This window comes from Danio aesculapii, chromosome 8 (genome assembly GCF_903798145.1).
Source record: "Danio aesculapii chromosome 8, fDanAes4.1, whole genome shotgun sequence".
Lineage (NCBI taxonomy): Eukaryota > Metazoa > Chordata > Actinopteri > Cypriniformes > Danionidae > Danio > Danio aesculapii.
In genome coordinates, this window is record NC_079442.1 from 36,517,261 (window position 1) to 36,530,244 (window position 12,984).

At 32.1% G+C, this 12,984-nt stretch overlaps 1 long non-coding RNA gene across 1 annotated transcript in view; it reads right to left on the bottom strand.

Annotated features, from left to right (window-relative positions):
* Positions 1–389: 389 nt before the first annotated feature.
* The window catches only part of LOC130233704 (uncharacterized), a 39,695-nt gene continuing 27,100 nt past the window's right edge, over positions 390–12,984 (bottom strand). The window contains exon 4 of the long non-coding RNA XR_008838234.1: positions 390–615. This is a non-coding gene — a long non-coding RNA (uncharacterized LOC130233704). The remainder of the gene's footprint in view (positions 616–12,984) is intronic.

Consider the following 12,984-nt stretch of genomic DNA (forward strand, 5'->3'; position numbering starts at 1 on the left):
TAATTTTACAGTAACTACAGATACAGATTCATATTTTTTCATGTTTTATTATTTATATATATATATATATATATATATTTATATATATATATATATATATATATATATATATATATATATATATATATATATATATATATATATATATATATATATATATATATATATATATTTCTATTATATTATATTATATCTTATGCATTACTAAATTCCAGTACTTTAGGCTGGTATTTTATCATTTAATAAAAAATTTTATCATTTTCTCCAAAAACACAAAAATTCACCACCTTTTTTCTGCACTCTTTTTTTTCAGTATACACATTTAAAATGTTTTTTTGGCATAAACAACGAGAATGCCGATCATAAAACTCCAGCTGGTTACCTGCTTGTGTCTGCAGAGGTTATGGCGATGAGCGGAGGAACTCTCAGGGGAAGGCTGGTGGGTCGAGGCTGGACCGTCTCTGTCTCTGGTCTCCTCTCACAATAATACTGCTCAGCCTGCCTGAAGGCCAAAGGGGGAAGCTGGACAGTCCTGCACGAAAGCCTGCGCACCGCAAAGGGCTCCATGCAGGACAGTGGACATGAGTCTGGGGACTCAGTTGAGCAATCCGACACCTGAAAAGGCGAGAGTCCTGATTAAGAGTAATTTTCTCCAATGCATTATCATTTTAGAGCACTTATGTATGAGAGACCTTTACCAGAAATAGAGATTAAATAGATCATGAGTCATACATATGTGAAACTGAGAGAATGAATCAGTCCACATATGAACTTTCAGACTCATTTTCACAGTGAAGTGAGGTGTGGATTTTATTCTACAATTATATCTGATAGATTTTAAAAGTGATTTCCTTTGAATGTGGGAATGTATTCATATAAAGGTAATGGACCGTTTCATTTTAGATTTATACTGAATGAATTACCTGTGTTTCATTAACCTTGATTCAGCTTGAATATATAAATTATTTAAGTAATACTGAAGTCACTCTAGCTGTAAGATCTAAGATCAGCCCAAGAAGCAATATGTAAAAAAATATGCCAGGATGTACAATACTAGTGTATACTGTAGTTTACAGTGTTTACATTCCTCCGCACGCGCACACGAGCCTGGTGATACAGAAACTAGAAGATCAGATCACAGTGATAGAGCAACAACACCCAGACTCTGTTTTAATCATTGTCTGGGATTTTAACAAAGCAAAACTATCCCGTGAACTGCCAAAATATAGACAGCATGTTACATGTCCAACAAAAGGGTTGGGTGCCGAAACCCAGTGCCATTAGAGCACCGGTACCCTTGTAACCGGTATGTCCCGGATCAAATCAGAATATTAATTTCCATGACTATATTTGGTGCCACTGGTGCTGCAACAAGGACGTAAGAAGCATCAAGGGGTGCATCAAAGGCACACATAGGTACACGTTGTCACACCATCTCTAAACATTTTATCCTTAACAACTTTGAGGAATACGAACAGGCGATGTCAGGCGCTTGTTCTTGTTGCTTATAGGCAACGCACGTAGCACAGCGCATTCGGTGAGCGAGAGCGATTCTCTTCAGATCAACACGCATATATATATATATACACACATACATATATATATATATATATATATATATATATATATATATATATATATATATATATATATATATATATACACATATATATATATATATATATATATATATATACACATATACACACATATATATATATATATATATATATATATATATATATATATATATATATATATATATATATATATATATATATATATATACATATATATATATATATATATATATACACATATATATATATATATATATATATATATATATATATATATATATACATATATATATATATATATATATATATATATATACATATATATACTGTATATATATATATATATATATATATATATATATATTTATATATATAATGTATATATATATGCCTCCTGAATCATATGTTTGGCTACAATTTTCAGGAAATAATTAATTCAGTAATAATATATACAGTACACACACACACACACACATATATTATTATTATTATTATTATTACTGAATTAATTATTTCTTGACAATTGTAGTCAAACATATGATTCAGGAGGCAGAAACAGTCAAACATGTCCAAATGTTCTAAATAGACATACAAACATTTTTAATGATAACTTAAAATATGCGTTTGTCTTGGAAGGTTTATTATTCTGAATGGCAGACCACTTGGGAAAACTAGGCTGCTGTAACTCTCTGTGGTCATTAAAATGCCTGTCCTGTGGTTGCAGTTCAATAAAAAACAAAATACTATTCACCTTGCGTTTTTATTTGGAGCAATAAATGCTTTCAATATTTCAAGCAGGAAACTGTATAATATCCATATAAATAAGATCCCTTTGCATCAACACTTGGGTCTCCTAAACCACCTACTGAGACACACTGGCTTGTTTCCGAAGAGCTAAATTAATTGTCGCTGAAGGCCAGAACTATTTTAAACTCTTCACATAAGACACCTTGTTTTGGCTTGAAGCACTAAGTGAACACAATTAAGTAATTAATAATGTATGAGATGATAAGTTTGAATGTCAACCTCCCGAGAGATGCATCTATAGAGCTGAAAACAAAGGGAAATTTCAATGTCAAAAAGAAATACATAAAAAAGATGACGCAAATACATTGAAGACCTGTTGTTTAATCACAGGTACCCATTCATTTCGCCTTCGGTTGGAGATCTGAATGGGGTTTAGACTACAAATGATGAAATAATTTATCTTTCTAGATAATTGAACTGTTTTCCACAGCGTTTTGGGGGAGCCACATAGTCGATGCCTGCAGGACAATGAGTGGGCAGCCTCTTTGTGTGAATCAATGGTGATTTTAGTTTCTTTTTTACTTCATCCTGAGGCTGTTTGGAGAGCTGGCGTTTCTATATTAAATCGATATTGCCTTGTTGTATCCAGAGGGAGTGACGGTTCTCTTGTGTGTCTTCAGTCCTCCCTTTTGATGATCACAACAAACAGGATGGCTGTTTATCATGTGATTCAATTCGATTTAATTCAAGTTTATTTGTATAGCGCCTTTTACAATAATTATCACGCAAAAGCAGCTTCATAAAAAGTTCATATCATTACATTACAGTCAAAATCAGAAAATTAAGGAAGTTGTGTATAGGGTGGGGGTGGCATGGTGGCTCAGTGGTTAGCACTGAGCCACCGTGAGCTCAGCAAGAAGGTCGCTGGTTCGAGTCCTGGACTAAGCCAGTTGGCATCTTTGTGTGGAGTTTGCATGTTCTTCCCATGTTCAGATGGGTTTCCTCCGGGTGTTCCCCACAGTCCATAGACATGCGCTACTGGTGAATTGAATAAACTAGATTGGCCATAGTGTATGTGTGTGAATGTGAGAGTGTATGGATGTTTCCCAGTACTGGGTTGCAGCCGGAAGGGCATCAAATGTGTAAAACATATGCTGGATAAGTTGGCAGTTCATTCCGCTGTGGCAACCTCTGATGAATAAAGGGACTATGCTGAAGAAAAAAGAATTTTATGAATTTAGATGTATGTGGTATCTGGTTTGGGGTTAACGTTAGAGCTGCACGGTTCTGGCTAAAATGAGAATTGCGATTTTTTTGCTTAAAATAAAGATCACGATTTTCTCACGATTCTGTAGATGTAAAATAAAGGTTAATATGAGTCGCCAATTATTATTGTTTTATTCTCAAACATATGGTAAAACAACAATAATAATATTATGAGTAGGTCTACTGGTTTCTATAAATAATTCTATTCTACTTATAATAATTCTGATGTTGAATTTTGTTTGAGATATATGCTTGCAATCTGTCATTGACAACATTATTTGACTATTTTATTCACTGGTAAAATCAACATTATATAGGCTAGAGTAGTTATACTGACACTGTAAACATTTATTTTCATGCACAACTGTGTGTTCGCTATGAAAATAAAAACATATCAAACGCTTGTCGCAATCATAACTCTAAAATGCGATATGATTATTTAAATGATGTACACGCTTTCGGTTTCATTTTCACTGCTAAGTGCTGTTCATACTTCGCGCGCGGCTCTCAAACGATCACTCTGTGCCACAAACTGAATTTTATTTACAACTTTATTACCTGTCACAGCCTATGCAGCTTCTGTTCACTAAAGTAGACACGCGCATCTATCATTAAGTAGGGCGCGCCCACCCTCTCTGTGCTAACAGGTCACGGTCAGCAGCTCAAAAATATAATCGGCAGAATCGTAGAAATGCTGGATTAAGATCGTCTAGGGGTCGAATCGAGATCGCTATCTTTTTTTGATTAATTGTGCAGCTCTACTTAACATCTAGAACTAAACAATAAATTACAAGAAAATGTAAATTTTGTTTGTGGTTTAAAAAGTTTAACAATCATTTAAATAACAATAACTTACAGAATCAAGCATTTCATATCACAATTAAGCATTTTGCATTATTGCCATTTTTAATTAGATTCAGTTATGTACAGGGTGGGTCATTTATATGGATACACCTTAATCAGGGCAGGATTAACCAATGGGCCGTATAGGCACAGGGGCCCCTGCGAGGGGGTGGAAAAAAGCCAATTTCTGAGTGTCTTTTCAGGCTAAGTGCAAATAACGTACCTAGTTGGAATAAACTATATTCACGGTTTACGTCGATCAATGTCTGATTGACAGAGACAATATGAGTAAAGAGCAAAGCAGATCACAGCGTGAGTGGCGTACTTCGTGAAGCGCACAGCGACATCTTTTAACGCGATTGATCATCAACCCGGTTCGAATCTACCATCTGCTGAACTCGTGCTACTTTTTCTCTCTCTGCGATTTATTATAATTCACTTATCTTTTATTATGTTTCGATGCAATTATAACCTGATATTAAAACAAAACAAAAAAAAAAAAACAATGACTGAATGTTTTGAATGAAAAAGTGTAACGTAGATGTGGCGTAAATGAATTCTGGTGTGGCGCCCCGCCATGGAAGAATGAATGTAGCGGAAACCATGATGATGATTGGAAAAATTACATTATTGCAATTTTTCTTTATTCTCCGATATATATATATATATATATATATATATATATATATATATATATATATATATATATATATATATATATATATATATATATATATATATATATATATATATATGTGTGTGTGTGTGTGTGTGTGTATATATATATATATATATATTGCGATATGAATACAATTTCACTAGATAAGTTGAATAAATGTTTGTAAAAAATCTAAAATTTAATCTTGATTGGTAAGATTCTTTAGGGGAGTACACATGGATAAAATATAACAGACAATCTACAAGCCTAGAAAAATTCAATAAAGAAAAATATGCTGATTAAATAAACAGCGTTTGATTGTTTTCAGAAAAGTCTAAATGTATTTAGGTATATAGTGATTGAATAATCAAATGTTTTTGGCCTTTTTGCCTTTATTAAGTAGATAGGACAGTATTATAGACAGGAAGTGAAGTGGGAGAGAGACAGGGGGTAGGGACGGGAAATGCCCTCGAGCTGGGATTTGAACTCGGGATGCCCTGAAGTTCTAGTGCACCATATGTCAGCACGCTAACCACTAGGCTATTGCACCGACCAATGTTACATTTTCTTATGTCTGAATGCTTTTAAAACTCTCACACAGCCACAGCCTGCAAAAAACACTTGGAAAATGACTCAACACTGCATATTCTTGCGATGTGACTATTGTGAATGATCACATTGCGATATCGATGCTGAAACGATATATTGTGCAGCCCAATCAGGTATTAACATAAAAAAATAATAATTTCTATGTAAATCTTCACCCCTGGCTGACTGTGAAATAACTCTCCTTTGACTCAAGGTGAGATCAATAAATAACATCTCCTTCTACTCTCTCAGCTGTAGCTACGTCCCATGAAAAACGTATTAACTGAAACAAATCACGCTTCTTTACAGGGGAACACCCCCATCTTATTTCCAGAATGAAATAAGCAAACCATCAGCCGACTCATAAATAAATAAGTGAGTAAATACGCAAACCTCTCATCCAATTACCAGCGCTTTCACAGAGGCGCTGAATATATCAACATTTTAATTATCATCACTGAAGCTTTGTAGTGCTTGGCTGCATTTGAAAGATTAGCAAATATGATTTCAGGAGAGAATGATTAAGGTGTCACATGAATAAAGACCGGCGGCCAAATGAGGTATTTTGTCAAGACAGATATGATGATATTTAATGAACTGACTTCAAAGCAGATATTTTTTCTTTCTTTTTTTACTGTAGATTGTGATCTAAATGTTCGGAGCTGCTCAGTCAGTGTGTTTTTTAAGCATTCCAGCACACTGAAAAAAGATTCATTGGATTTACTAAAGGTAAGTGGTTGCAAACAATTTATATGGACTGAATTTAAACAAACAAATTAAATTTAGTAATGTTCAACTTATTTTTTTTTGTTTAAATTCAGTCCATAAAAATAGTTTGCAACCACTTACCTTAAAAAATGTTAAAAAAAACAAAAAAAAACATTGTTAGCCAACTCAGGTCGCAAGTTCTGTTGTTACAAGCATAGTTCATTTCCCAAATCCATCGTTCCAACGAACATTCGCAAACTGCATCACAAATTTATATGCTTACAACTATAGACTCTAGAGCTGTAGCTAGAAGCATAGTTCCTGGCTGTGTTCTATTCCCAGTTATCCCCTCTATGCCCTATTCCTTTCGAACATTCCAGCATTTTAACTTGGAATAATTTAAAGAAACATTAAAGTCATCCTTCTAGGTGTAATTTGCTTTCAAAGTATTTTTTACAGTTCAGTTTTAGCGATCTTCATATTGACAATTGTGTTCCCTTCTTAGTGCACTTTGAAAACATTACGCTGCTGTGGCTCATGACGAAAGCTACAGGTGACCTATTATTTAAAAGCAAAATTTAAGTTACGTCTCCAAAGCTTGTGAAAAATTATAGCATACGTTAATGGTTTTAATTTATAGTAGGCTATTTATTAAGAAATGTATCTGTACTGTATTTGACAAATAAAATAAAATAAACTAATAAACAATATCCTACTCGATAATAATCATAATAAAGTATTATTATTATTATTAAAGATAGGTCTTCATTTCTTGTGTAAATTATGTAAATTATATGATTTATATATGAGATTAGAATACGTGTTAGTTAAGTGATTTTATGTTTTAGAATAGAATTTGACATATATTTCAATTAATATGGAAAGTGAGAGCATGTTTTTACCAAAAATAATATTGAATTTTTTTTAAATGCGTGTGCATGTAAAACAATATAATTTGCACCAAAATAAATTTACTTTTTTTCTCTAAACAAGTGGTTACTCCATCCCATTTAAAGCGTCATTAACTAATGTGGTTTCAAACAATGGATCTGCGAGAAGGCAACTATGGTTTTGGGAAACGCTCGTCACTACATTGTTCTTTTCCCAAACGATGCATCGTACGATGGTTATTCAGTCCTGATTTAGGTCATTGTTTGGGAAACGCACCCCTGGATGGTGTGTCATTTAAGGCAGCAAATTTTTGGGGGATTTTTATAAAGTGCTTTTTCAAGCTAACGTAAAGAAAACATTAAAAACTTCTAATTTTTGTCTTTAAATTTCAATTACAATGAACATTTTTTAAAGGATTGCTTTCTCAAAATTAGCTTTTTTTCCCGGTATTAAGCCATAAATCTCCACTTCGGCAGTATTCACCAAAATTCTCGTTTTATTAATGTACAGTATATTCTGAAGGATTTTAAAGAGCAATTTACATAACTTGCCTTGATTGTACACAAAAAATTAGGTTTCCACACATTATTCATATTGTCCCAACACAAATTAGGTTAATGTTAACGATTACATTAACATAACAAATTTAAGAGTTATGTTAACACAGAACAATTAAGTTTTGCCAAAAAATCCCAAAATCTCCAAAATGTTGCTGTTTCAGCTCATTTTATATAAGTAGTTTTAATGAAGCAGCATAATTATTTTGAGTGTATACAACAGTTATTCAACAAAACAATGTAAAAATAAAAACCATGAACTATGAAGACATAAGAGATTTCCATCTATAAAATATATCTGACACTAATATGTCAAATAAGAAAATAAGAATACTGAAACTAACTTTCAAACCGTCATTTTTGTGCTTAATAGTATGCAAATTAGTGCATTTATTAACTAACTACATCAGCATTTGATCATTGAAATGTTATCTGAATTATTATAAGAAATATATATTACTATTTATATATTCATTCATTTTTCTTCAGCTTAGCCCCTTTATTCATCAGGGCTCACCACAGCGGAATAAACCGCCAACTTATCCAGCATATGTTTTACACAGAGGATGCCCTTCCAACCGCAACCCAGTACTGGGAAACACCCAACACACTCATTCACACACACACATACACTATACGCCAATTTAGCGTATTCAATTCACCTATACCACATGTCTTTGGACTGTGGGGTAAACCGGAGCACCCGAAAGAAATCCATGCAAACGGGGAGAACATGCAAACTCCACACAGAAATGCCAACTGACACACATGAGACTCGAACGAGTGACCCTCTTGGTGCGAGGCAACAGTGGTTTGTACTAGTTGTAATATAAAAAAATCTTGTTGTTTGTGAACAATAGTGAAATTTTCACTGTAAAATCCCATTGTTTTTTATACTTTAACTTATTGGTTTTGCTTCAAGGTTTTGGAGCTGTACAGAGGTGGATATCACTTTTTGTTTAAATACATTTATTTTTCTCCTGTTTCTGATAGAGAGGGAGCAAAGTAAGATCTTTGTTTTTTCTTTTTAATTTTCCTTCGAGAGTTTAGAAAGTGGCTTCCTCATTCAGTTAGATGTTTTGTTTGTTGTTTTGGCTTTATCCCCTCCTGACCTACTTTTCTTGTACCATAGGTCATTTATTATTTATTAATCTGTTAATAAATGTACTTTTTTTGACATTGGATTTGGTGTGAGTTGTTGTTTGAGTGCTGGGACAGGAGAAGGATGATGATTGTTGGCTGCCCTGCCCTTTAGTTTTTTTATTATTTTGTTATATTTTCTATTATCAAAATTGGCCTCTAATTTATTTTATAATTTGGCTAAATTTAAGTTGTTAATTTTTGTTTTTCCCCTTTAAGTTAAATTGTTGCGTGTTTCCCTGACCCTAGATAGGGGAGGCACGTAACACTGAGCCACCGTGCCACCCATATTATTCTATATAAATTAATATAACTCATAATATATAATATATATAATATATTTATATATAATATATTTATATATAATATAAATATGAATTAAATTTATATAAAAAATAAATAAATATATAGATTTTCCAATATATAAATGCTATATGAAATATGGCTTTTTGTTTGATTTTCTTCATCTACCCTAAGCTGGTTTGAAACAATCTACATTGTAAAAGCGCAACAGAAATAAAGATGAATATGTAATGGCATAATACCTCATTTAAAACATATTTAAACATACACATACACGCAAAAAAATGCAATTCTGTAATTAGTCAACTGAGCTCAGAAGTATGGGGAAAATATTAGGTAATTTGTTTAACCCTATTCACCTTGCCTTAAACACTTACAGTAAGAACTTCAATGCACACTAATTGCAAATATGATCACAAAAAAAGGACAGAATGAAGGATGTCTTGAAAATAAAGTGTTGAAAGTCACAGCTACTGTAAACCAGCAGGAATGAACCAGTTGTTTATGTCGTGCCGATGGAGGCTCAGCATTGCCCCGGGCTTTAGTGATGTGAGCAGAAATGCGGGTTACAGGTGATGACAACTGATGAGTGTCTCTTATCATGTAGCCTAGAGCTAAATGACAGCAGGTCAATGACGAATCTCAGTTCATTAATCTTTCTTTCCTATAAGACTGCGTTTTATCTGCCTCCTTGAGACTAGTTCTAAAAGTGGACATATTTCAGATTAATAATTTAGTTACAGGGCAAAAGAAGGTTAAAGGGGCCTCAGGATATTTAAAAAAAAACTTTTGATTTGGTTTTGTTGTGAGGAACGGGTAAAGCATAGCACAGAATAATTGAAAAGGTGTTTATGTACTGAGATGCACTGTAAAAATAACCTGTTAATTAGCAGATTCACTGGTGTTTTCCTGTTTATTTACACTTTTGAATTACATTATGGGACATTGATATTTACTCTACAGTTTAACAAACCAATGTTCAATCACATGATTAGTAGCTTGAATGACCATATTGGAAATAATATATAGAGAAATTACTCAAAAAGTACTGGTAGCTAACTGATTATATAGTTTTCGCCCTGTAACTTACATAACCAGCTTAGATTACGAACTACTAAAAATTTTAATGAAAATCGCCTTGTTAAACATTCAACATCACAGTCCGATCATGCTGTTTGAAACATTATTGGAAAATGCACAAGAATTACAAGCTACTGGCAAACTGTTAATAAACCCTTTTCACATTTCCGGGTTTCTCAGCAGCAGAAGTCGTCATGGTTGGATAAATTAGAGCGCAGTGAATGGGAGAGTACAGCAATTTTTTTTACAATGCTATTTGCTGAAATAATAAAAGAAAAACTCCACTATGGTGTTATCAAGACTTTCAGAAAAAGTAAAAAAATTGTGTGAGACTGATAATGACAGCCAGAGGAGAGAATAACGTCAAATTTACGTCAGCAACGTCAGCCCCATACGCTGCGTTGAAACACCTTGCATAAGCGGTAATTCGCTTTTTGTTTGATGCAAAGATGATAGAATACATTCATAAATGCATATAATTGTTCATACAATCTTTTTTAAAAATCATAATATTAAAAAATTTCAAGTATTTAAGATTATGAAGACCGTTAAAAGCATCATACCAGTCTTGTGAAAAGGGTCCATTAACATATACTGTTATACAATGTGCTCAGTTTATTTTTAAAAGCAAAAAACATCAAATTAAAGCAAGTTAAGATGTTCCCAAAATAAACAGAAAAGTTAAAGTTTAATTTTAATAAATGAAATATAATGCAATGTCTCTACAGCTGCTTTCTGGTGTTTTTTTTTATCCAAAGTCTTTTTATGAAAATGATGTTGTTCTATCAATATTGTCTTTCTCTCCGTATTTTATTGTATATTTTGTCATACACTAACAATCAAATGACTGGGGTCAGTATGATATTTTAAATGCTTACTAGTACACTTAAAAAATTAATCACAATGAAGTTCTTCATTAAATGTTTGTAACCTTTTGAATTGATTTAATTTGTTGTTTTTTTAAATGTATGTAGTCAGATTCCTTAGAATCAATCTAAATCAAATACTTAGATTTAATTAGATTATTAATTAAATGATATCAATTAAAGATATGAAAAAAAAGTATATATATATATATATATATATATATATATATATATATATATATATATATATATATATATATATATATATATATATATATATATAAAATATACAGTGCTCAGCATAAATTAGTACACCCCATTTTGATAATGAATATTTTTGTCAATTTCTCTGTGAATATAGACAATATATTTTGATGCATTTAAACAAAACAGATTTATTAAACAGATATATTTATTAACATAATATTTTAGTCACTGAACATATTTAGAAATTAAAAGCTAATACAATTAAATTCAAACAAAATATTGCAAAATAAATTACAATCTACAAAATCTCAACTAGATTTTTAAATTTTTTTGCTTCTCTTGATTTTTTCTCTTTTTTAAATTTGTGTTTAATATTTCTCTATAACATATAAATTTGGGTGTACTAGTTTTTGGACTGCTATTGTAAGTTATTTTGTTAGATTAACTCCAGATTTGGCTTCGGTAATAACTAATCTAATGTATATGCACAAATATAATTTTCTATAGCTTCCTATTAAAAATATGAATTCAAAAGAGAGATTTGTGAGGGGTGTACTTATATATGCTGAGCACTGTATATAGCAATAGAAAAAGCCAGATTCAATTCTATGAGATTGGTTTACTTAATTTTAGCGGGCAAAATTGACGCAGCCCTATACTCCACAATAATAGATGAATTTATACGAAGCATTTTGTATTGATAATATTACATACATTTTGGTTTTGATTATTTCATTTATGTTTAACTAACAAATACCAATCACATAATGTTTATTATTCACTTAATTATTTAATATTATTGTTTAATTATGTTAAAAGTATGTAATCCAAATGGAAGGACAGATTATATGCAATCAGAATACATTCATCTTGTTTGTTAGTTCTAAATATTTTTTGAGTGTTACTACCTGACCAATACCTGAAATATCATCACAAAATGAAACAACTTATATGTGAGCTTATGTACAAAAACAGGACTCGTTCTGATGTGCAAAAAAAATCTGTTTTGATCCTTGAAAACACCTTTTCACCTTTGACCCATTGAACAAGTGGCAAACAAGGACACAAAGGCAATAGAGTAGCAGAGCCAACCCTGCAGACTATGGGTCACTGCCTCTGAGAATTCAGTATTGGACCACCACACGTTCACAGCTCAGACCATTAATCACTGTCACCAACCTGTTTGTATGTACCAGTGAATACCCCACCATGTGTAACCTTTTACAAGGTAATGCTTTTTTAAAAAACAAAAGTCACAAACCCTTCTGTAGGCAAGATTTCAAGTATTTCTGCACACTTAAATATACTGTATTTTTAGAAAACTAGATTTGAAACTTTAAATAGATATGGCGTAGAAAAGAAATGAGAGCATCAATGTTTATAGTTCGCAGAATAAATGTGTACACAATAACAGATTGCTCAGAAAAATATTCATCTCACTTTTACATTAATACATTCAATACTGAAGACATAAAAAAGACGGGTCATTGAATTATTCAGAAAATAAAGCACACCCGAGTTGATGCATCACAGATGGGAATTAATTATTT